Source organism: Aethalodelphis obliquidens, unplaced genomic scaffold (genome assembly GCF_003676395.1).
Source record: "Aethalodelphis obliquidens isolate GAN/ISIS:26980383/991018 unplaced genomic scaffold, ASM367639v1 scaffold32, whole genome shotgun sequence".
Taxonomy (NCBI): domain Eukaryota; kingdom Metazoa; phylum Chordata; class Mammalia; order Artiodactyla; family Delphinidae; genus Aethalodelphis; species Aethalodelphis obliquidens.
Genome location: NW_020837976.1, coordinates 14051895 through 14078697, shown reverse-complemented (window position 1 = coordinate 14078697; position 26803 = coordinate 14051895). Strand labels below are relative to the sequence as shown.

The following is a 26803-nucleotide window of genomic DNA, read 5'->3' as shown; positions in this document are numbered from 1 at the left end:
TCATGTGAGACGGGTTCAAGGATGGGTCCTGGCCCAGAGCAAGGCAGATGGAGAAGCCCCTGTCAGTACCCTGGGGCTCGACACCGAGACCAACTTCTACAGGACCCACCTTCCAGAGGTCATAGTGAGGCAGGAGAGGCAAATGAGTAAGGCACAATTCCCCACTGGTCAGTGGGGTGGCACTACGATGCCCTGAAGGAGTGTCCCATTCTTCTGGTGTATGCATACTCCCAGGAGCATGGATTCCACTCAGCTTCCCAGAACCCAAGCTTGGCCCTGACCCAGGTGGCTCAGGTGCCTGGGGTTGGGTTCCTAACACTTCATGCCAGACCGCCCCAAGGTAAATCATCCGGCACATATTTACTGAGCGCCTGCCAGGCACTGAGGGTACAGCAGTAAAGAGTGAACTTACAGCATAGACTAAGCAATCAGAGCCTGCAGTTCAAACCTGGTGTCACCACCCACAGCTATGTGATCTTGAGCAAAGTATTTCATCTCTCTCAGCCTTGGACTCCTTATCCGTAAAATGGGAACAGACAATAATAGATTTAGAGGAAAATGGTTTTGCATTCAATCAAGCACTGATATGATGGAGTAGAATGCAAAATATTGAGAATAATAGAGTTCAAAGCAATGTCACATGCGTGGCCAGCAACCCTGGGCTTCAATGACAGCCTATGGGGGGGGGGCCTGGGGGCGGTAATGGACAGAGCCACATTCTCCTCTTGTGTGAGTGGCATGGACTTGAGTGGAAGGGCGTGGAACACTCAGATCTAAATGACTTAGCAGAAGTCTGGTTGTGAGAAGGACATGCCTGCTTTGCACTATGGCTCGAGAAGAGAACAGGCTCCCATCTGAGAGGCACTTAAAATGACAGAGTGGCGAGGCTCAGCATGTGAATGGCAGTAGTTTCCTCGAAGGCCTCCCCGCGGACATCCTGCCCGCTTCCCTCTTCCCATCTACCCTCCAGACCAAGGCCAGAAAGACTGGGTGGAGATGACCACCTGACGACATCACTGTCCCCATTTAGACCCTTCAGTGGCTGCCCGCTGCACTGAGCAGGAAATCCAAAATCCTTTAAGGGGCCTGTCAAGCCCTTGGTCACGCAGCGCTGGCGCCCCTCCCTCTCTGTGCTGCAGACACCCTGGTCTCTCGCTCCTGAGGCGGCGAGGCTCCTCCAGACTCAAACCTATACACACAGCTTAAGGGGCAGAGGCAGGATTCTGTGGGGTTGGAGTCTGGGGGCTGGGGTCTGACCCCAAGGCCTCCTAGCTGTCTGCCCACCATGGAATCTCCCACATGTAAATACAACATGCAGCCCACAGTCACTTGTTAATTACGAAGAGTTTCGATTAAGAGAGAACCCCTCACCTTCCTGAACAGAAGGAGCCGGGAAGACTCCAAAGGAATCCACCATCCCCAAACTGAACGTCTAATTCATCACAGACCCTAAACATTGAGGCCCAATGACTCACGAGCTGACCGGTAAAGTATATGCGTGGCCTCAAAGGACATGAGTAATAAAGAGTGGACTGCATCACCCTGCAGTAGAACCCCGGTCCCTGGGGAGATCACTTCTTCCTCCAGTTTCTACAGCGAATGTCTCAGAATTCTCAAATGCCAGAGGAACAGACTTTGTTTTTAGCCAGTACCACTTCTAATAAGAATAAAGCTCTCAGATGCCAAGCATGGGGCTACGTATACCCTGAAGGACAAGGGCACATTTAGCTTATCCAGGAAGAGCATCAGTAGAGAGTCAATTCTTTATAAGGTAATAAAGCTTGCATTACTTTCTTGCTTATATACCACCAGACTACAGGCAGAAATATGTCTTACAGAGATTCACAATATCCCAGTTAGAGTCTCCTTTAGTTATCAGCGATCTGTCACGGCTTCCAATTCATGCGAATGAGAATTATGGTTTGTTGTGCTCTGACTGCTAAGGTTTTACTACTTGGTGCTATAATCAAAATAATCATTTTTAAACAAGGATTAAGCATTCTTTTATTGAAGTATAGTTGATCTACAATGTTATGCTAGTTTCTGGTGTACAGCAAAATGATTCAGTTATACACATATATGTATTTTTTTCATATCCTTCTCCATTATGGTTTATTACAGGACATTGAATATAGTTCCCTGTACTATACGACAGGACCTTGTTGTTTATGCATTTTATATATATATATATATATATATATATATACACACACACACACACACATATAGCAGTTTGCAACTGCTAGTCTCAAAATCCCAGTCCAACCCTCCCCCGCCACCCCTCTCCCTTGGCAACCACAAGTCTGTTCTCTGCATCTGTGAATCTGTTTTGTAGGTAAGTTCATCTGTGTCATATTTTAGATTCCACATATGAGTGATATCATATGGTATTTGTCTTTCTCTTTCTGACTTACTTTGCTTAGTATGATAATCTCTAGGTCCATCCATGTTGCTGCAAAGGCATTTTTTCACTCTTTTTTAGGACTTAGTAATATTTCATTGTATATATGTACCACAGCTTCTTTATCCATTCATCTGTGGATGGACACTTAGGTTGCTTCCATGTATTGGTTATTGCAAACAGTGCTGCTATGAACACAGGGGTGCATGTATCTTTTTGAATTATAGCTTAGTCCAGATATATGCCCAGGAGTGGGATTGCTGGATCATATGGCAACTCTATTTTTAGTTTTTTGAGGAACCTCCATACGGTTCTCCATAGTGACTGCACCAATTTACATTCCCACCAACAGTGTAGGAGGGTTCAAACAGGGATTAAGTATTAATAGAAAAAAGTTCAGCTGAGAATGACAACTTTTTGTTGAGGATTTTTACATCGATATTCATGAGGAACGTTAATCTATAGTTTTTGTTTCTTGTAATGTTGTTGACATTGAGGCAATGCTGACCTCATGAGTTGAGAGTACTCCCTCCTCCTCTACTTTAAGAAAAAGTTTGTGTAAACTTGGTATTACTTATTCCTTAAATGTTTGGCAGATTTCTCCAGTGAAGCTATCTGAGTTCTCTTTAATAAAAGTTTTTAAACTATGGATTCAATTTCTTCAATTAACATAGGGCTATTCTAATTATATATTTCTTCTTGAATGAGCTTTGATAATTTGTATCTTTCAAGAAATTTCTCGAACTTCCCTGGTGGCGCAGTGGTTAAGAATCTGCCTGCCAATGCACGGGATACGGGTTTGATCCCTGGTCCAGGAAGATCCCACATGCCATGGAGCAACTAAGCCCATGCACCACAACTATTGAGCCTGAGCTCTAGAGTCCACGAGCCACAACTACTGAGCCCGTGTGCCACAACTACTGAAGCCCACACTCCTAGAGCCTGTGCTCCGCAATAAGAGAAGCCACCGCAATGAGAAGCCCGTGCACCACAATGAAGAGTAGCCTCTGCTCGCCGCAACTAGAAAAAGCCCACGCGCAGCAATGAAGACACAACGAAGCCAAAAACAAATAAATAAATAAATAAATTTATTTTTTAACAAAGAAATTTATCTATTTCATCTAAATTGTTAAATGTATGGACATAAAGTTGTTCATAATAGTCCCTTATCCTTTTATTGACTATAGCAACCTCCTCTCTTTTAACCTTGATATTGGTAATCTGTCTTTTCTCCATTATGCTTGGTCAGTCAGGTTAAAGATGTATAAATTTTATTGATCTTTTCAAAGAATCAGCCTTTGATTTCATTCCTTTTTTCATTGCTTTTCTGATTTCTATTTCATTGACTGCATTTGGCTTAATTTGCTCTTTTTTTCTAGTTTCTGATGGTAAAAACTTAACAACTAATGTGAGACCTTTCTTCTTATCAAATACAAGTATTTGATGCTAAAAATTTCTCTCTAAGCACTACTTCAGCTGCATTCTACAAATTTATATATATTGTTTTTATTTTCATCCAATTCAAAATTGAATGAATCTTGAACATTTCATTTCAAAAGGGAATAACTTAATCCTGTGGGGTTTTTGTTGTTGTTAACCTCTGGTTCATTTAGAAGTATACTGCTTAGCTTGCAAATATTTGAGGATTTTCCAAATATCTTTCTGTTACCAATTTCTAGTTTAATTTCTTTATGGTGAGAACATAGACTTTGTATGATATCAATTATTTTAAACTTATTAAGGTTTGCTTTATGGCCCAGAATATGGTTTATCTTGATGACTGCCTCATGTACACATGAAAAGGATGTGTATTCTGCTGTTATTGGCTGAACCATCCCATAAAAATTCACTAGGGTCCAGTTGAATGATAGAGCTGTTCAGGTCTTCTTCTCTTACCAAGTTTCTGTTTATCTGTTCTATATTTTACTATGAGAGCAGTATTGAAATCTCTATTATACTGAATTTGTCTACTCCTTCCTTCAGCTTTATGAGTTTTTGCTTTAGGTCCTTTGAAAGTCAGTTGTTAGGTACACTCACAATTAGGATGGCTATGGCTTTTAGGTTAAGTGACCTTTTATCATTTGTAATGTCCCTCTTCATCTCTGGCAATATTCCTTTTTAAAGTCTACTTTTCTAATACTTCTACAGTTAGTCAGTGTTTGGTTAGTGTTTGCATGGTGTATCTTTTTACATCCTTCTATTTCTAACCTGTCTATATAGAGTTTCATGTAGGTACAGTTGCAACTTATTTTCATCCAATCTTTTAATTGGTATGCATTCTCTGTATTTTTAACCTCTAGGACATCACAAATGACTCCTCTGTGGCACTAGAACAGAAGACCTCAGGGAGGCCTCACCCTTTGATGAGAAACATCCTTGTACAAATGCCAAAGATATCTTTGAGTGGTGCCAAAAGTCTCTCCCCCTCTGTTTTTTGCCAAGTGTCTTAATTAAAACAAACAACAATTTCTATTCAAGGAGTAAGTACTTTTCATCCCAATTGTCTTTAATTTTTTTAATTAATTTTACATTTTATTTAAATAATCGTATATTTCAAACAAAGCGGAATTAAAAAATAGTACGGTTTCCAAATAATTCTTTCTTTAAAGTGAGAAAATTATCACTACCACTTCAGAGAGCAAGTTATGAATTTTAATGTAGTTTTGTTTTTTTTAATATCAAAGCTCAACAGATCACCTAACCTATATAAGAATATTACATATTTTGGCTGAAATGTCCTTTAAAATACTTTGTGTTTTAATTCCATAAGCTATAAAGCACTAGGTGAGGTCTAAATCAGAAATCCTTCCATCTGGCATCTGTTAAAATAGTAGCTTTTTTTTTAACCTTTCATAAAAGTGATTGACAGCAAAATTTCATTTTTATGGCCATAGATACCCTCTCCCAAAGTACTGCAAACCTTTCCATTTTCTGTGCGATAAACATTTTAATAAATGTCATGAGTTGGTCCCCATATTATATGAGAACAATACTGGAATTGTCACCATTTCGGTTGAAATTTAAATGACCAAATACTCACTCAAAGAAATATTACTCTAGAGTACTGATTTTTTTTGGAAAAGGCAACTGATACTACCTCTCTAAAATGAACCAACATCGTGGTATAAAATGAAATCACAATGCTTAATTAAAATTCAAGTTCTTCCCTGGTGGCGCAGTGGTTGAGAGTTCACCTGCCGATGCAGGGGACACGGGTTCGTGCCCCGGTCCGGGAAGATCCCACATGCCGCGGAGCAGCTGGGCCCCGCAACGGGAGAGGCCACAACAGTGAGAGGCCCGCGTACCGCAAAAAAAAAAAAAAACCTCAACATTACCATCTATCTTAAAAACATAGGGTACCCAAAAGCCTCCATGCCCTACCTGACTTGTTCTGTTGATACTTGATATACGTCTTAGGAGACACCACTGTTTACCTAGAGGTTAGGAAGGATTGGGGATCAAGGATGTTTGTAAATGACATATAATTTGTCATTTTATGAGAGGTACCATTCCTGCTGGTAGAAGAGCAGCCAGCAGGTGTTTTACCACGTCAGATACCACACCCAAACCAAAGACTGCTGACAGCCCTTCAATAAGAGGAGCCTACACAGGCCAAAGGAGAGGTACTACTTCCCACAGCCCAGGTCCTGGCTTCCTTGCTGCTGGGCTAGCCATGCTGCGGGTGGTGTGGTCTGGAGCTTTAACTGCTGGGGGACCCTCTGAGTTCAAGGAATTGGGTGTTCCATTTACATCTCATCCAGGCCTCACCATACAGAAAGTCAGACTCACCATGGCTGTGCTGGCTTCCTCTTCATCTTAGACTAGAGTGTGAAGGGCTCACTTAGGAACAGAGGATGGCCTGCCAGCTTCCCAAGGGTGTGCTTGATGTCTCTCCTGGATGCATGTCCAACAGAACATCAATCACACCTTTAGAAGCAGTCTGTCTATTCGGGTGTGATTCTCAGTCCTGGGTTACATAGCGAATCCAAGGCTTCCTCAGTGAGTAGGATTGATAACCTTGGTGCGCCCTTGGTCTGCCACCAGTGTCTGCAGGCTCTCCTCTCTCTACGTGGGGCTCGCACGTGGAGTGTGTCTCTGAGTCTGTGTATATAGGTGCAGATGCACCCTTGGCTTCAGCCCGTGGATGGTGGAGCAGAGCTTGGAGTTCCTCTGATCCTCCTACTATACCCAATACACTGTGTGAACTGTCCTCATGGGTCCCAAGTCCCAAGGGAGGGAATTTTATGTGTGCACATTGCCTGAAAATCAGGCAATTCAAAAGAAAAAAAGACCTCAACTGCTGAACACAGGGAGGGACGTGGAGCCCAGCCTAAGTCAGCAAGAGGGCAGCTCCAGAGGCTCCACCTGTATGTGAACTTCACACTTCTCCCAGGAGCTCAGAGGTGCTCCCTTCTCCTTGAACACCTCAGTCGTGAATGCATGCTGATGAGGTGCAGCCCCTCCCGGGGGGTGGGGGGGGGCATGTAAGGAAAAAGATGGTTCTTGCCACCAAGACCTGGCTTGAGAGTCGCAAGTCGGAGCATCAGGGAAGAAGGTGCCTGGGGGACTAAGTAGTGAAATGTGGGATGCTTCTTGGCAAACATCAAAAGAGCACAGTCAAACTCAAAGCAGAAGCTTCATATGTAAAATGTAAGGCTGGGATCAGATTGGATTCTCAAAGGTTTGCCATTCTCTCGAAGTTTTGACGCTGCCAGGTCGGAAGTGTGCAAAGAAGTCCCCTCCCACCAGCACAGCCCGGGGTGGCCTGTAGCTCAGGAGAGCTCAGGTTGCAGAAGGTCCCATGGAAGAGGCAGCGCTGGTCCCAGCAGCTGGGGAGAAGCTGTAGGTGGGAGCAATTAAACATTCATTATTTTTAGGTCAAGCAGACAGAGTGTGCTTGGCCAGTAAATGAATGTGCACATTCATTCTCCCCACCTTTCCAGGCTGAATCTGCCTGGCGTGCAGGCATTCGCCTTTGAGTAAAGGGCAGTTGGGAGCCTACAGGTGGTGGGGAAAGGAGGTGTAATCAGAACATTGTTTAATTCTCTATAAGCCCTCCCATCTTTTCTCTCCACAGTTCTTGACATTTAAAATGAAATATGTTCTTTTAAGAGATGTAATTAGTGTATTACATGCTAAACAAGCTTATAATAACAAGGGGTTGAGGGCAAATTAAATAAAGGCCATCAGAGACCATTCCTGCTCTGTCTTTGGGAAGGAAACCTGCATGGCTCGAAAATCTCAGTGCTGAAAAGCACAACCACAGAGGTCCCACGCTTCCTGCTCAACCAAGAGCACAATGAAGAAAACCTCAGTGTGAGGGGAAAGAAAGACCAGAACGTGAGAAGGCACCAGTGAAAAACACAGAACCAACTTACGTCGGTGAAAGAATGTGGAGGGGAAGAACCAAAGGCATCTGTGGGTGTGTCTGGGGAAGTGGGCTAGTGAAAGATGCATCTAGAATATCATGCTTTCAGGTCCATAAAAGTCACTGACTTTAATAATCACAGCACACCCTTTTCTCACCAAGAGGCAAACTCAGTAACCAAGCACTCCATGGGGAACTGGGACCAAGACACGGGGATCCCTCTTCTGCGCGAGGAGACAATAACTTTCCTCCTACCCTTGGGCTACTACAAAAGACATCACACGTAGAGATTTATTCATCAGCTAAATGCCATGCCTACATTTAAAAATCTGTTCGCCCCAGCTACAGAGGATGCAACCAGCATGGTTTTTCAGACGCAGCGATGAGAAATGAGCTCCTGCTTTGCCTGGATGTAGCTGTGACATTTGCTCTTCAGACTCCCCACTTAGAACTGGTAAAATGTGACAAAAGACAACCTGAAGGTGGGTGGCCAAGCTTGGCTTATGCTTCTCTCCCCAGCCAGGAGCCCACAGCCCAAGTTACTGTCAACACTGAGTGAGTCAGAAGAATTCAACTCTGGAAATTCTTCCCATGAATTCTAATGTGCCACACGATACACTGATGACTGGGAAGTATAACGCATTTCAACCTGAAACTGTTACTCAGTATAACAAGTTGATATTTTAAAGAAAGAAAAAAAAAGTGGCACAGTAGAAACTATTTTTCAGTGAAAAAAACTGCTGGGTCAGATTTTGGAAGCCATTTTTTCCAGTGATTGGAGTCACACTCTTTGAAAATCATACACAAGTCACAAAAAGATGTTCAGACACACAAAATGTTAATAGTTTCAGAGAGCATGGGTACCCAGAAGCTCCCTATGGGCCTTCAGGAGATTCTATGGACCAAGAGGTAAGAATCCTTGATCTAATCCAACATCGTCATTTCACAGGAGGAGGAACCAAGGCCAGAGAAGCGACATCATCGCTGGCCCCAGCCCTGGGACTACAGGCTCTCAGAAGTGGAGGAAAATGCCTAGCAGAAATAGAAATGGCCTTATGTTCTGTTTGTACAATAAAAAGAAACAATTGGGCCACTGACATTTGCTCACATCCTAACCATGACACTCCTGTCACCACGTAAATTCAGAAGAAAACACTCACATAAAAGCAACGGCTTCTGTTCTGGGGGACCGACCGTGACAAGTGCCAGTGGTGATGATGGTGAATCGGGATGCATGATGCCCCAGTTACCCGAGGGGCAGCCTCCTCAGCGTGAGGGTGGAGAGGCTAAATGTGAATGATGAGGAGGTCTCAAGACCCGATGAGGCAACACTGCTTAAGATGACCTTCTTTAATTCCAAATTCCCTTAGAGTGCAATCGCCCTTTACATATGCGTAACATCATCCTTCTAACAATCCTTTCTTGATTATCTACTAAGCAGGGAGAGTGCCAAGCCCTCAGGTGACAGATGGAACATCAAGCGTTGATGGCCAGTTGGGGAGGACAGACATGTCCCCAGATAATGCCACTGTCACGTGAGAAGGACATGATGACACTAAGGGGCCGCAGAGGAAGGAGCGGAAATCCCTGTGAAGCTGGGGCTGGAGACGGAGCTTCAGACGTGGTGACATGGAACAGATTTCGGAGGCTTGAGTGAAAGTCCACCGGTGTGAGAAGTGCTGTGCAGAAGGCGAATGTGAGGAAGAGAAGAGTAGTTGTGCAGCCTGCACGGCTGCGAAGTGTGTTCAGAGTGGACCGCACTTCAGTGGGGCCAGGACACGGGCAGGTCGCGCAGGGAGAGCATCAGGCTGACGATACCCGGAGGGTTCACGCGGGCGGGGCCCGAGCTGCTGTGCCCTGGAATTTCAGCTCCATGTCTCTCAGGCAGGAAGGAACCCAAGGAGACAGGGTTGTACAAACTTCACTGCCAGTCCGGTGAGTGAAGGCAGATAAACTGAAGGGAGTTAGGAGCAGGAAACCAGTTAAGAGGCCTCTGGAATCATGCCAGCAAGATGCCATAGGTCGGGATAGAGAACAGCGGGGATGGAGAGGAGGGGTCGACTTGAGAGAGCTTTAGGGATACAGCTGACTGCGGGATCAAGCAGGTGGAAGACTCCCAGATTTCAGGCTTGGCCCACTGGGCTGGCGGCGGCGGGGTTTGGGGGGACACTCCCTGAGAGATGGGACACTGGAGGAGCTTGGGCATTCACTGTCAGCAAGCAGTGCCCCTGCCTTGAAATGGACCCCGAGACAGCCGAATGCCATCCTTGACTCTTTCAGAGACGATCTGGGGTCAGGAGAAGCCTCACTCTCCGGCCTTCATGCTCCGACAGGGAACAGGGCTTCCCTGCTTCCTCCATCTCTCCCCTCCCTGTGTGCCAGGTCACCTCCTCCTGGAGACTTCTCTGTGAATCCTGGCATTCACCCATATTGTCACACTTGTCACGCGGGCTGGAATGAGTTCTGATGATGGTGTGGTTTTTAACCCTACAAATCGGCCATTGTCCTTAATTTTTCACAATCAGTGTTTGTTTAAACATTCCCAACATGTAATGATTCTTTTGCAATTCTACCCCCTCACTAAACTGTGAGCACCTTGATGTCAGGGCCCATGAATAACTTACCTCTATACCCCCAGGATCTAATATCTCAATAAATGATTGATTAATGAAATGACCAAGTTGACTCTGGGGGCTGGAGAAAGAACCTAGGAGGAACACTCACCATCCACGTTCCTAATACCCCCAACATCTGGCCTGGTTATGGCTTTATAGGTTCGCCCAACCTAAGAACATGCTAGAGTCTTGCTTTCTGTGAATGAGCCCAGCCCCCAAAGACACAGCCCCACTCTGCCATGACCCTGTGGCCACAGGGCCTAAGAAGACATGAAAAGCATATTCACAATCATAATTGCCAAAACTTGGAAGCAACCTTAGGGTCCTTCAGTTGGTGACCGGCTAACAAAATGTGGTACATGAGGCAATGGAATACTATTCACTGATAAAAAGAAATGAGCTATCAAGCCACAAAAAGACGTGGCAGATCCTTAAATGCATGTTACTAAGTGAATGAAGCCAATCTGAAAAGGCTGCGTACTGTATGATTCCTGCAATATGACAGTCTGGAAAGGCAAAACCATGGCAACAGTAAAAAGATCAGTGGTTGCCAGGGACTCAGAGGGAAAGAGAAAAGAATAAATAGGTAGAGCATGGGGGATGTTTAGGGCAGTGAAACTATTCTACGTGACACAATAATGGTGGCTACATGTCATTACATATTTTTGTCCATACCTATAGAATGTACAACACAAAGAACGAACCTTAATGTAAACTACAAACTTTAGTTAATAAAAATGCATCAATTGCTGTTGTGTTGCCGAAACTAACATACAACATTGTTAATCAACTATACTCCAACGCAAAATTTAAAAAATTTTTAAATGCAGCAATATTATTCATCCGTTATAACAATGTACCACATTCATGTAAGATATTGATAATGGGGGAAATTGGGGGAGGCTGGAGGGGCATATGGGAACTCTCTGTACTTCTTGCTCAATTTTTTCTGTAAAACTATAACTGCTCCACCCAAAAATAGTGTCTATTAAAAGAAATCGTAACCGAAGGCGAGCCTACAGGAAGTGAAAGGCCACAAGCTTGGAGGTTGTGAAGGGCACTGCTTTCCCCAACCACTCTGTGCACGTGTGGCCACAGGCCTGAGACTCGACATATTCTGCCACAAAGCATTACTGGTCTTTCCACTCACACTTACGTGGATCTCCCCGCTCCAGAACTAACTCGCAGCCATGCCAGTTTCCCTCCGGGCCCTGGCAGCAGCTGGCAAGGGGCCGGGGCTCAGAATACATGGCTAATGGACAGATGTACGTGTTGTACTGCTTAAGGCCAGGGATCTGTTGACCTTGGATCCCTAAAAGAGGGTCCACAGAGGAGATTCAGGCACATCTGTGCATACATTTTTAGCTCAGGTTTGTAGCCTTCCCTGACTTCTGAAGGGCAGGGCACAGAGAACTTTTAGGACCCTAGACATCCCAGGATGCTTCTTTGTAGCTCTCAGCAGGCTTTCCCCTTCCTTCAAACAATCACTGGCCACTTATTGTGCTCCAAGGGCCGTGCCAGGCAGGGGAATAAGAAAGATGCACAAGGCACGCCCCGGCTTCATGAAGCCTGCAGTCAGCGGAGATGACGTGTCAACAGCAGACAGCGGGGACACAGGCGCTGTGCTAGAGAGGAACACGAGAGGCCCCCCTGCAAGTGGCGAGCAGCGTCCAAGGAGCCGACGACCAAAAAGCTGCACCAGACTTGAAATTATGCAATTACTGCATGGCTGCTGGCCTGTCATCACCACCCTGCCGAGCCCCACCCAGCTCCATGTTCTTTCTGCCTGTGACCTTGGGAACCACCCTTCTCATCTTCACTGAGGAAGGCAGCCCAGGCAGGGCCATGGACCTCTGGTTCTGAATCCCATCGTAGTGAAACCGCGTGGGACCCTATGGGACTCCTGGGCATGGAAGCCTTTCTGTCCCCCATTTCTTGTTTGTAGGGAATAGACTCCAGCCTCCAGGATGTTCCCTGAGTTCCAAAGGGCAGATTCGAAGAGCTGCTAATCAGAGAAGCAAGGGGATGCAGAGACAAAGGAGGTACAGACTAGAAACAACAGTGCAGCCTTGGGGCAGGGTCCTGGTTCCGCCTCAAGGGATACACATAACAATATCTTTGAGCTCTTCACAAAACTAAAACCCCCCAACAAATGGAAGTGTTAGCATTCTTCATTCCAGAGAAGACCACCTGAGGCCAGATTAAAGGAACCAGAGACGCTCTTTAGGAAGAGACCGCCTCAGGCCAGATTAAAGGAGTGCAGGCACACACCCTAACCTTATCAGCAACCCCAGCCTTGAACCATTGCTATAAAACTCCTCACCAAATCCTTCTGGGTCGCGGACACAGTTTTTCAGGGGCACGAGCCCGCTGTGTCCCCCTTTGCCTGGCAAAGCAATAAAGCTATTCTTTTCTACTTCATCCAAAACTCTGTCTCCAAGATTTGATTCGGCACCGGTGCACAGAGGCTGAGTTTTTGGCAAGAGTAGGCAAAGATTTTTCCCTCTGAACTTAGGGCACCAGCTAGCTTTGGGCCCCTGCAAAGGGCGCAAGGGTACTTCCGTCTGCTCCCATCTCTGCTTTAACAAAAGTGTCTCTTCTCAGAGGCAAAAAGGCCGGGGTCAGCTAGTGCAGGTCACTTAATGAATTGGAATTCTGTTTAAAACACGCCTTCATTTTTCCCCAGGATCAAAGAATGGTAGCTAGAGAAGGGTCCTCAGAGACCATCCAGCTCTTCGATCACTTGCCCAGCCGCAGGACCCCGTGCAGGGGCCCAGAGGGTCTGCACATTGACACCACCTGCTGAAAAGGCTGCTGACCCAGGGTAATCCGATCATTAGCATCTGAAAGCAGCAGAAACACCCTGGTGTGAAAAACAGGTGATGGAGACCTTTCACTTCAGAACTCCTCCCCTCCCTCCATCTAAATGCCAGTCTCTCTCTCCTGCCATGGCTTGGCCCCTGCCCTCCTGCCTTTCCCCTCTCCTTCTCTCCTTCTACATTTCCTTCTTCCTTTGTTCTCTTCTCAAATTAGGAACCTGGAGAACCTCAAAACAGTTACTTTATTTATAGGCTTTTATCATTCCCTTTATTTTAGAATTAAGTTGAAACGTTTAGATGGATGTGTTTTGTTTGTGTTTTTTCCCAAAATGACAATATATTTCTCTTCCTAGCTCCAACAACCACAGGGAAACTGCACTGCCAAGTGGTTTTGCTTGAATGTGGGGTGTTTTGCCCCTGAAATGGCCACAGCACAGCGGCAGTCACTGACTGCAGCTCGGCACTTCTCACCCCCCACTGGCAGGGCACAAAGGGAAGAGAGGTTTCCCGATCAAACAAGCCCATTTTCTCTCTGTGCTTCTGGAAGCCTCCAGAGTCCTTGGCGGTGTCCACAGGAGACCATTCCTCTCTATCGGGTATGAGGCCCAACTTGGCTTTACTCTCAGGGGGAAAAAATTTAGGAGAAGAGAACCATCCCAGCACAGTGGCCCAAAACCACATACCACAACCCCAAGCAGCCCCAGAGGACACACATCCAAACTACTCAGCCTCTTACCCAGGCACCGACTGCAGCCAGGGCTGTCCCAGTCTTGGTCTCAGTGAAGCACCCTGTTATTCCCAGGCTCAGCTCACAGAACCTACCAGCAGTGTCCCCCAACCTCCTCTCGTGCCCACCGTCGGGGGCACAGTGCCCACTTCCCCTGCACTCCCAGCTGGCGAGGCCCTCTCCAGGCTACACCATGCACTGCTCTGGTTTGCACATGGCTTCTGCACCACTCTACTGCCATCCAGACTACTAAATCGATGTTTGCATTTCGGAAGACATTCCTCTCTGTGCCTTGGTTTTCTTATCAGTAAAACAGGATTTAAAAACACACATTCCAACATGCTAAAGCAATGTGATAAAGAACACAATAACGTTGGCAAAGCACCTGGCACAATTCAGCGCTCAGTAAAGATTACTTTTCCTTCTCTCGCCAGCCCCAAAGGCTTCAATGATATTTCTAAAACACCCGAGACCCTCCACAGAGTGACTTAGTCAGTCCTTTCACTCTGGGCTGCCAAGGCACCTCCTGTCATCTGTCAGGTCCTTCTTACTGTGCTGAGAAGGTCGCCTGAGCTCAGACGACCCAGGCTGGGCCCCAGGGGTGCCTCTCCAAGGCACCGTCACTCCTGCAAAGAGATGGTCTCTTCCTTCCTGGGGTCGATGGCTTTTGACAGGAAAAATGTTCACCAATCCCTGCCCTAAACACTCTGAAAAAAAGAAGTGAATGTCTAATCCTTGGAGAGAAGATAAGGATCATTAGCTGGGGTCAAAAGGGAACAGTCTGGCATCAATCATGTCACCAAACAGAGACGGCAAAACTCAGTGGTTCACCTGACCCACCCCATGGGGCCAGGCTCTTCCTTTAAAGGTTCTTCAAGATGGAAACAGCCATTAATCTACGGCGAGCATCACAGAACGCAAACCGAACTGCAGCAGAGGAAAGGGTTTTTAAAACAACTGTTTTGGATAGAGTTTATTCACTGACCAAGGGGGAGGGGGGACCACAGTCAAAGAATGTCGTGTTGCATTTTCACAATTAAGTGCAGCAAACCTTAAGTATTGGTTATGTCATGGAGCAAACGCACGTCTGAACTGAATGTTTCTACACATCAAAAGGACAAGCTGCCTCCCAATCCTCCCTGACCTCCTGACACTCCGTCTGGGTTTATTTCTAGGCCGTGCCAAGGTCCTGTGCCCAGGACGGCTGAGCCGAGGGTGCCTGACCTCTGCGGCAAGTAGTCGTAGTGAAAACTGGAAACGAGCCAAGTGTGACTGCTCGTCCCCTTGGTGGTAACGCCTAGGCGCATCCAACGTACTGGAGAACCTAGTTAGGAAACAACGTGGATGCAGCTGCCGGCAGACTCCATCACAGAGAAGAGGGCCAGAACAACGAGGGCTGGGCGGCTCAGCGGAATCGGTATTTCTAGACCTGATACTTAATCAGTAGGCATTTTCTGATTAAATCAGCTAGCGGCCTAGGTGTAACTTCTCCCACGGAATAAAGGACCTGTACAGTGACCCATATAGAGAGGGGGGCTGGTGACTCTGAGCCACTCACAGGGAGTCACTTCGGCGGGTGGGGGGAGGGCACTGCGTCCGAGCCTCAAAGATGAACACTACACAGTGCTCCCGTGAGGAACCTGGAGTCTAACGGGAGAGAGAGACCCACGGGTAGATGCGTTCAGTCCAGGTAAACTCTGGGAAGATCAGTCAGTTATTCAGGTGGGTAAAGGCAGGCACAGCTTTCCAGGCTGAGGGGCCAGGTGTGAGAGACCCCAGGAAGTGACAGAGCCTGGTGTTACTGGGGAAGCTTTGCAGTCCTGTGATGCCAAGGGGAGGAGCCATGAATGGGCAGCACCGTTCCGTCTCTCTGGGTTAGACACAGGCTGAGTCCTGAACCAATCACCATCACGCTCGCGGCAGGCTGGCTGAGCAAGGGTTTTCTGGTATTCACTCAACCAACACTATGTCACTATGTATGTCCCAGGCTCACTCAGTGTGCACGGTGACCTGCCACGGTGGTGCTGTGAGTCAGCCCGTGAAAGTGCTCCAGCTGCGCTCTCCCCCCCGCCCCCGACCCACAGCTCCTCAGCCTGTAAGGCCTGCTTCCTGGATCAGGCTGACACTGACCCTGACCTCCTTGCCCCTCCAGGGCCTCGGCCTCCGGGGGAACAGCTCCAAGCAGGGGCCCACCTGATTCACCTGGTACCATTCAAAGGGAGGGCACTGGGGAGCCCTGGATCTTCAAGGAGCAGCGGAGAGGAGACTACGGTCGGGCGCTCACCCTCAGTGACTCCACCACCCATTCACACTGGGCTCTGAGCCAAGGCAGCCTTTAAAGGAAAGAGTCACAACCACAGGCCACTGAAGGGAAAGGCAAGCGCAAGGGCATGCCCTCCCAACACCACAATGCAGTCTTCAAGTCCCCGTGACTCTGGGCAGGCCTAACACGGGTTGGATTATTTCAGGCAGGGAAAGTGAGTCAACTTCTGACTGTACATGACAATAGTCAGGGCGTGGGAGTGGGAAGGGAAAGGGGGGCTTAAAGTACCTTTGCAGGAGGTGGCAGTCTCTGTGGCTCCTGGCAACCTACCACCCACCCGGCCCTAATGTCCAGGCTCCACACACACTCACCCCTAGACGCAGATGGCGGCCCCCTTCCCTTCCCAAGGGCAGCCAGTATTTCCAGGAGTAAAAACTGGGATAATGGGGTACGGGGCTCAGCCACACCCTCTGTCTGAACTGTTATCCGGGTGGCAATGCCAGGTGCAAGGCTGGGAGGGTGGGTGGCGACAGAACCAGGAATGGGAAGCAGGCAGGGGTGGCTTTCTTCGGTGCCCTCTCTGCGGTCTCCCTTGGGCTCTGCCCCGACTCCACACAGACCAGAGCCACAGGCATGGAAAATGTCCTCAGTAATCTTTGTGGTCGGACAGCAGGGCCCCAGACTTCACCACACCCCCTGATGGGCTGGAGCTCTTTCCTCAGGAAAGAGACATGAATACCCGTCATTATACCACACTTAGAGGCTCCCTGAAACACTGACTGCAGATAAAGGTGCCATTAGAACAAAACCAATCGCCCACACTGTTGCTTTGCCTTGCAAGGAAGCAGGGATTTGTTTCATTTTTCTCCTAGTCTGAAAATTATGAGGCCTGTTTTTTCATATTCTCATTGGGACCTAAGACGATTTTAGCCTCATTCCACCCGTTTATACCTGTATTTAGAGGATATAGAAGCCAAGTCAGCCTTAAGTCGGGGAAGCACTTTTAGCATCTCCATGAGTCAAGTCAGAATTTAAAAAGCAACCCTTCCCTGTCCAGGCCCATACATGGCATGTGAGGGACACAGAGTGGGCCATGCCCCGTGCCTACCTTCAGTTGCAGAGCAAATCATCAGAAACTCGGGCTGCACATTTTCTGAGGCATATGTTGAAGGAATGAGACAAGTGAAGAGAAAAAAGTTTCAGGGAATCAGCAACAAAAGGGAAGCGATGAGAGGCGCGGTTGCCTGTAGGAGAGCAGCCTTCCTGATGGAGAACTAGCCACAGGTGGGGTTGTCATGTGACGTGAGGTGATTTATTTTAAAACAGACCAGCTGATGCTTGGTACCCTTAATCTTCTCACGCTTGAATGTGCATAGAAATCACCTGAGGAGCTTGCAAAGTGCAGACATGGATTCAGTCCATCTGGGGTAGGCCTGAAATTCTGCGTTTCGACCAAACTCCCAGGGCCCAGGACCACACTGGGAGAAGCACCGACCTTGGGGGGCAGGTTAACACCTGAATTGCTAGGAGAGTCCCCACCCCTACCACCAGGGATGACCAGTTACAATCTGAAGGGGTCCACACCGAGGGTGGCTACCACAGGGGGTCTAATCCTGCTAGACCTGCTCCTCAAAGCGCAGTAACCAGCATCACAGATGATACAATACTTCAGTGGTGAAGTGTACGGTATTCAAGATATGTCACTGACTAAGAAAGGCACCCGTGGATAACCTCTGAGCCAGCCCTTCATCGGAAGATGGGAGTAACATAGAATGCACCTGCTCCTGTGAAAATACTTGGGGAGGTATTTTACGTGCATGAATTATGACCTTTTCCACCTGGGAATGAAACAAGAAGGGCCAGTGGAGAATGGACTCCTATGACACATTCGTGCTTCTCACATTCAACAAATAAACCACAGCAAAACACACAAAAAATGACAGGGTAGGAAGAGGAGAGGGCAGGTGTGATGTGACTGCCGTCTCTCCTCAACCCCTCGGCTCAGAGACACTGACTGGCTGTGTCAAGTGGGGCGGCGAGCTGAGCTGGGTCACAGCCGGCAGTGCCCACCCAAAACCACCCCTGCCCCTGCAGCAACCGCACTGCCCTGCTGGCTTATCCTGGGTTCGGGACACACTAAAAACCCTGGGTCATTTTCAGTGACTGGCCTTCCAACCAGAGGACACATCACCCGGCAAAATCCCAAATTCTTCCAGTCCCCCCTCCCAAAGCAGGACATTCCGGTGGCTCTGGACGGGGAGCCTGAGGGGCCGCATGTGAAGGAGGCCCCACCTCTCCTCCTGGTGTTCTGAGTTCATGAGCGCATCTGGTTGTCCCAGAGAAGAGCTCATCGTGGCCCGTGGCTATCATTTTGACCTCAGAGGAGCCATGCATTCTATGCCTGGTAGGTATTCGACAATGTTCTGTGTTTCTAAAGTGCTCATCTTGGACTAGTCAATTCAGTTCAAGTCAACAAACATTTACTGGACTCTTTGAGGTGTGAAGAAAGACAGAAAGGAACTAGGGTGGCTCTTAGGGAGTTGATAACCTAGTGTGGAAACAATTACACAAAGTAGAATACAGCACAAACTGAAAATCTTAGGTGACAGCCTCAGAGGTCACAACAGAGGGACCATGGGGTCTGCATCAGATGCTCGGGCTAGAACCCTGAAGCCAGGCTTCCTGTTTCTCTCTCCTATACCCCTGCTCTCATTTGGCAAGGAATTCCACATCCAACCTTTCTTACCACTGACCTGCTACACCTCTGGCCTGAAGCAGTTCATCCCTCACCTGGTCGTGCGGTGGCCTCCTACCTGCTCACCCCGCTTCCCCCTCACATGCCTCCCATCTCATGAAATCATCCCCTTCTGGGTGAGATCTCCCCCGGCTCCCTATTTTTAAATCTCCGACATGCACTCAGATACACACATTTCAGAACCACATGCCTGTTTTTCTTCTCACAGCCTCGTTCACTGTCACACTCTATATTCATGTATTTACCTTGTCTACCGTCTGTCTCTCCCCACCCCCCTGCAATGGAAGGTCCACAGGAGCAGGGATTTTTGTCTGCTTTACGCATTACGGTAGCCCAGGACCTTAAACAGTAACTGGCACATAACAGGTACAGAGTACATTTCTGTGAAGTGAATGAAAGTCGGTTCCCTCCCTCCCTCCTTTTCCTCTTATCCTATGAATAGAGTGTTTGAACTCCTTTTCCACCCCATTCTTTTTCATAATTTCCAAGAGCTAGGAATAACTTTCAGGATCTTTAAGACAGATTAAGTGTCACACACACCCACCCACCTTCTGCCTAATTCCTTAAGACTCCAACCCAGGTCTGGGCATAAAATAGTCACAGGCTTGCTTCACATCCTTGTTTGGAATTAAGGAAACATGAATTAATTTGTTCTCACTTTCAGCTAAATTAATGGCAGAAGTCGCAGATCCAGAAACACTGCCTCTGATTTGGTAGCATAAGGACTTTTTCCTTAGTGGATAGGAGGGGAAGGAACGCCGTTTAAAAACGCCAGCCATCAGATAAAAATACCTTTGTCTTTGGTGATTTATATAATAATTGTGTTCAACCTATTTTCAAAACTCCCATGTCTAATTGACTTTGGAAGCAATAATAACCTGATAAAAGTCAAATTTTTATCATTTACATTTTATGTTTATTTTGAGGTGAGATGCTAATTCAAAATACCAAGACAAAAATATGTTTGGTATCTGTCCATGGTACCAGTAGAATGCAAATGCCCCTGTTTTCGGAAACATGTAAAAAGCTCTCTGTTGCAACCAACTTGGGTGGGAAGGGGCGAAAGAAAAAAGAGAGGGAAGAGAGGAGGGTGGTAAACTCTGCCTCCCAAAAAAAGCAGAGTTTTCCGCTTTTTTCCCAGCCTCCTTTACAACAACTTAAGGAAATTTCACAATCTCAATAGAAGGCCACATGTTAATACTCCCTTTCTTTTCATTGTCTCCTCCCAAGCCCTGTAGTCCTAGAGAGAGTGTTGGCTCACTTGAAGAGCTTGGTCCAAAGGAAGGCCTTTCAAGAGCAGATTAGAGCTGACTGCAGAAATTCCTGAGGCAATTTACTAAGAAAAGAGATGCAGAGCACAAACACGGAAAGCAACAATGATTTTCCCCCACTGCCCTCTTGCTTCAATCCTGTTGCTTTTCTCCTTCAGTGAAAGAAAAAAGCTGAAGGAAATTAAGGTTTATTTCCAACACCAGCTGAATAACACTTTAAAAGCTTTGGAAAAAAAAAAGGAATTATGCTCTTCAAAAGCAAAAGGACTACCAATGCCTTCAGCCCAGTACTCCACAAGAAAACTATAGCTAGAAATGACTTGAGTTTCCAGAGAAGTCTGAACGCTCTCCTAGTGCCACAAGGGAGGAAGGGTTCAATACAGGAGAGAAAAACTGCTGGGACCTCAACTTAGAGAAAAAAGCAGACTAGGTAAATGGGGGCAATTCACGGCACTCACTGCGATGATCCTTAAATGAGATCATTACTAATGTCTACTTAACGCATATGAAATGCAAGTCATTCCCTCATATTGAAGTTGGTCTGTTCTACTGAACCTGGTTGCTACCAAGATAAAAATTAAGGACCAAATGCTGCTTGCCTGCTATGATTTATTTGTACACAACATCTGGTCACAAAATGATTAATGTCGCTCTCCCACTTTTCTAGAGTCTGAAAACTCTAGAGGGTGAAACTGAAAAACTCCAGAATAAATAAGCAGGAAAGGCCTCTGAATTACTGAAATATTTGTCAACAGTGATAATGTCTTTGGAGCCATAGGCAACAGCCTCATGCTGTATGTTCCTTGAGCAGAAGGACCGGGTTTAAGTTTGCATCCACTGTCCTGAGTGGACATTTCAGCTCCCCGCCAGTTTTCCACTATGGAAACCCTTTTATGGACATTGGATAATGAACATCTATCTCCATGCGTGTGTGCAAATATTTCTCTACAGAATTAAATCAAATTTTGTCCGTGGCTCTCATGTGCTGGGTGACCTGATGTTTGAACACAGCAAGTGAGAAGCAGTACATAAAGTGAGGTATGGTTTGGGAAGCTAGGGGTATCTGGAGCAGCACGGGGGAAGAAAAGGCACCTGGCCACTGGACCTTGGCACTGCCCAAGGCTCAGAGGAAAACCATCTTCCATGGGGCCATCAAGGTGCCACCACATGGAAGCCGGCCAATTTGCAGAATGTCCACTTGCCTAAACCCAACTTGCAGAATATACTTGTTTCTCTTCATTATTTATGAAATTTTAGCAATTTGGTTAGATGTGATGGTTCTAACAGCTAATTCTGCCTACTTCTGGATGACTGGTTTTAGGAATGGTTAATTTGTTTCTGACCCAACCCCCTGCAGGTACAGCTGGGAAGAGCTGTGGGGAGAGTCGGGGGAAGGAAGTGGAGGCATGGACACTGCCTAACTGGGTAGCAGTCGACAGATGGGGAGGCAGGAGTGGAAAGTGGGGGGGTAGTGCATTTTATATTTATACATCCAGTCCTTTGATTACAGGCATTCCCTCCTGATTTAAACTTTCTGCAAATAAAGAAATATCTAATATATGCATTCAACACAGTAAAAAAAAGTTCTTAGGAATATATGTCTAAGAAAAATGAATATTCATTTTCATCAAATACATTCCAAAAATTATATATTTCGAAAATGAACTTTTATGATGTGACCAACTGAATATTCCTTAAAATGCTGTTATCGGGACAAATGAAAGCAGACTTAAATGTGAGAAATTTTCAGAAACTACAAACTTTATGACAGTACCAACACAAGTGGGTACAAACTTAACAAATATTGAGGAAACAGGTATATCTGGAAAACTATTCTCTAGACAAAAAGGACCCAAAAGAACCTGAAGTTCATTATAATGACAAAGAAAGGGTCAAACTGTGAGTAGGTTTAGTATTCCTTATTTAACCAACAAAGGCATAAACAAGGAAATGTATAGTACCTGTTAGACTTACACCAAAATCAGATAAACTTCTTTAAAATTTTGCTATTTAAGGGATAATCTTTAGTTTTCTTGAAGATTATATTATGTATACAGCTCACTCCCATCTTTGTAAAACAGAGATCACCCACTGTATCTGTAACATGTGCAAACAACGGAACACAATGAAGATACACAGGAATGGCCACCAAGGAGGGGGTGGGTGGTGCACAGGACATGAAAAGATACAAAAGATGCTGGCATCATTATCTGAGCTTCCTTGACTATCTGAAGTTGATCAAAGTCCACTAAACCTGATCTTTATACATGCACTATAAGCTATAATTAGAATTCTTCCTTTGATATGCCTACTGGAGAAGAAAAAAAAATACAGAATAGGGCTTCCCTGGTGGCGCAGCGGTTGAGAGTCCGCCTGCCAATGCAGGGGACACGGGTTTGTGCCCCGGTCTGGGAAGATCCCACATGCCGTGGAGCGGCTGGGCCCGTGAGCCATGGCCGCTGAGTCTGCGCGTCCGGAGCCTGTGCTCCGCAATGGGAGAAGCCACAGCAGTGAGAGGCCCGCGTACAGCAAAAAAAAAAAAAAAAAAAAAATATATATATATATATATATATATACACAGAATAAAAGCTCAAGTCCTAGTCCAGAAGATCAAAGGAGCAAAGTACCAATAGTTTGAAGGAGTGGAGGGGTTGGGGGAGGAGCGAGAGTTAAGGGTGGGAGGTTATCAGGAGTATCACAGCCGGGACTAATGGATGATATTAAGAAGAAGAGAAGAGAAATGTTACAGAAAGCCACCGAGCAGCTTTAGGTGGAGAAGAGAGACACAATCCAATGCGTCTCAGAGAGATCGTTCTGACTACATTCACTGCGAAAAACCATTTGGACGGATCCAAGGGACTTGATAAATATTTGTTGAGTGGACAAAGGAAGGAAGGAAGGAAATCTGTTAAGAAGACACTCCATCCATTGAAAAATGAGGTAACAGTGGCCTGGATTAAGGTAGTTTGCCAACATTACAGGTGACAGGTGGACCAAGAAAAGTCACATTAAAAACCTTTATATCTTTCATTAACACACCAGCCTTACAGGCGACCAATTACTACTCACCTTCCAGAACCTTCTGCTCAACAACCTTTGCCCATTCACTGCCACCAGAACAGATTCTGCATCCTCCTACATCATCCCGGGGTCTCCCTCCTCCCTTTCCAGAGCCTCTGCCCTTCTTTCGTTTGTCAAAATCCTGCCCATTTGTCAAGATCCATGTAGTGAGTTTGCTGGACCAGAGCATCCCTGCAGTCTGTTCAGCTCCGGCATCCCATGGGTCTTTGTCTTCCTGGACCGTTACAGTCCAGGGACTCTCCTGTCTCTGCCCTCACTTCCTGCCATGTGAGCCCATCGTCTCTAAGTGTGCTGCCGACTCTCCACACGTGTGTGCCTTTCCACTGGACTGTGAACATGTCGGGGCCCCCAGGGACTAGGACAGACGTTTGCACCTCCCACAATACCTAGCTCAGTACCTAGTACATTCCTGGTATGCAACACAGGACTGGGAACAAACACACATTTTGACTACTTTCATGTCACAAGATAGAAATCACTTGATCTCTTAGATCCCAGTTACCTCCTCAGTAAATAAAGTTAAATGCTCTCTTTGGCCATTTGTGGCCCTAAGATTCAGTGAAAAGTGATTAATATTCAAAGCCAATCTAATCTCCTTTACAATCCATTTCACCAAGTTATTCCCACTTTGAAAACTATCATTAACTCCATTTCCTGCCTCAAAGCAAATGTCTCCTGATGAAGATTCGCGCCTTACTGAACTCTAAGCCAGGCTCCTCTGAGCCCTCTTCCTGGCCAGGCCTTAACCTTGGCCTATAAAGACTTGAACAAACACTAACATAGTTTCTAACAGCTCAAGGCCACATGCCTAGGATGACTCATACCCCACTTAAAGTGCCGACCTGAGAAAACTCAAGGCTGCCAAAAGAATTTACTGTTTGTTCCAGCCAACACCTGAAGATAGGGCCCCCCCCCCTCCGTCTCCAGCCTCTGTGGGAGGGCAGGAACCTAAGCTGAATAAGTGCCAGTTTGTTTTTGTTTTTTGGTTTTGTTTTGTTTTCTTGGCCACCCCACACAAGCTTGCAGGATCTAAGTTCCCCGACCAGGGATTGAACCCCGGGCCCTCGGCAGTGAAAGTGTCAAGTCCTAACCACTGGACCACCAGGGAATTCCCCAATAAGTACCAGTTTGAAAACCCAGATGGATTTCACATGGACCAACCTCCCTTCTCACTTTTTGTAATGTTTCACCTCCCTCACTCGACAAAGCCTGGCTCAGCCCCTCCCTAGCCCCTTACTCTCCTTAAACAGCCCAGTCACCTCCCTACAAATCAAAGTTGGGTTCAGGGCTTCCCTGGCGGCGCAGTGGTTGAGAGTCCGCCTGCCGATGAAGGGGACACGGGTTTGTGCCCCAGTCCAGGAGGATCCTACGTGCCGCGGAGCGGCTGGGCCCGTGAGCCATGGCCGCTGGGCCTGCACGTCCGGAGCCTGTGCTCCACAACGGGAGAGGCCACAACAGTGAGAGGCCCGCGTACCGCAAAAAAAAAAAAAAAAAAAAAAAGTTGGGTTCAGTTAACACTGGCCTCTTCTCCCTATTACAACAGTGTATTACTGATTAAATCTGCCCTCGCCACTTTAACCAGTGTCTGGCTTTGTGTATCTTTGACATTCCGTCCAGCCTTAGGAACCCATCCCTCGTGGGGCCACTCCCCCCTCGCCACCCACCCTCCTTCTCCACCTCAACAGAAAGGACGGATCTGACCTCCCTCATGCACACCCCACGCTCCACCCTCCTTCCTCCCCTTCTTCTCGAGCCCATTTTTCTCCTGTCACCAGACTCTACAGACCTGCTGTGAAATCCATCCTCATCCACAGCTCCACTACTGCTCTTTCTCCCCTTTGAAGTCTCACCTCACATCACTTTGTATCACCCAATTCACCACTGAATTCCGACCCTGCATGGCAGTTGTGCTGTGTGCCATTCTTGCTTTCCCAACTAACGACGAGTATTTTTCTGACAAAACCCTCATCCTGTGCTTCGTCCATATTCTGGCAGCTCCAGGAACATTCCTTGGTAAAGAACGTGTTCAACAAGCCCTTTGGTTTAACTGAACCTCCATCCCCCCACGTTGAACTGTCTGCATCCAGTTTGGATCTTTACACTTAGGAACAGTTGGTTTTGGAAGGAAAAAAGGTCAAGAGATTGTTTTTCTTTGATGTATAATTCAATTTGCTTCCAGATTCCTAATTTTTTCCACAACTTGCTTTGAAGTGGCTAAAAGATGTGAAATGACTGGCTTTGATCGTGGGGATTCAGTGACTCAAACTGGCTTAAGATCTGACTTAAACATAAAAGTGCCAAGTATTCTGCAGCCCTTTCCTAGCTACAGGGGGCAAAAGACAGAGACCCTGCCCGAAGCAACATCTCGAAGAGTGATGCTTTCATCTGAAGATGGCTTACAGAAGAGGGCACGGAAGGAATAAAACATCCTTAAGAATCTGCTGCTTCTGGGCATCTCTGCCATTACTCTAGGCAGGTGGGCCAGAATCTGAGGCCACATCCCCTTCCCACACACCCCTAGATCTCAGAGCTGTGGGAAAGGGGTCCACTCTGGGGAGCCTACCCTGGCCTCCCAGCTCACCCCTTCACACCCCATCAATGGCTTGTTCTTCACCGTATCCCGTCTGGCTGTCAGCGGTTCATGAAACATCCAGGCTTCACTACCTCCTCAGTTCAGAGGCTCAGTCAGGAGAAAAGCCATACAACCTTGATCTGGACACCCAGGGAACTTAGATATCACCGCTTTACAACTAGACCACTTATTCTGGTCCAAAAGTCCTTATGAGTCCTTTTTTCACCTAAAGGTCATCAACCCATAAAAACAAACACAATAGTAAAGGAAAACTTGATGTCTTTCCTGTAATGAGGAATTTTTCAGAGGGAAAAAGAAAAAGCATATAGCACATCTGTATTTTTAATCAAGAATAAGAGCCTTCCAATCATTCAAATAAATATGGCAAGTAATAAAACATGATTATTTCAATATTATGACAACCAGGGCCAAGCAAAGGGGGGATTCAATGTAAACAGAAGAGAACTGGGGACAGAGAAAGTGTGAGGGGCACCAGGAGAGAAAGCAAAAGCCCCCACCAATCTCACCTCCCACGGGGTCAAGGTCCCCCAATCCAGCCCTTACAAAGGCGACCCCTTCCTAGGATCCCTCCTTGGATGACTCCAGCTTCACGGGCTCTGCTCGCCCCGGAACCAAGCCCAGTTTACCATGAGGGGAGCTACAGAATGACCCCCGCCCCCTCATTCACACGGCCATGCTCTCCTCTCTCTCAGTCTTGCTGTGCTGCCTGCCATTTGCCCTGTGTGGAGCAACAGGCTCCGCCCACAGTCCCGAACCCTGTGACCAACAGCGACATCTGTGGACAAGAGACGGAGATTCCTTCCGGCCCATCTGATGGCATCCCCTTTCCCACCCCTGGCAGAGGTGAGCATGGCTTTCAGGCCCTCATCAGCCTGTGCAGACACTCCTTACAGCAGGACCCAGGGGAAAC

At 46.9% G+C, this 26803-nt stretch overlaps 1 protein-coding gene across 4 annotated transcripts in view; it reads right to left on the bottom strand.

Annotated features, from left to right (window-relative positions):
- FHOD3 (formin homology 2 domain containing 3) overlaps nt 1–26803 on the bottom strand; it is a 494073-nt gene that overhangs the window by 288858 nt on the left and 178412 nt on the right. The window lies entirely within an intron of this gene.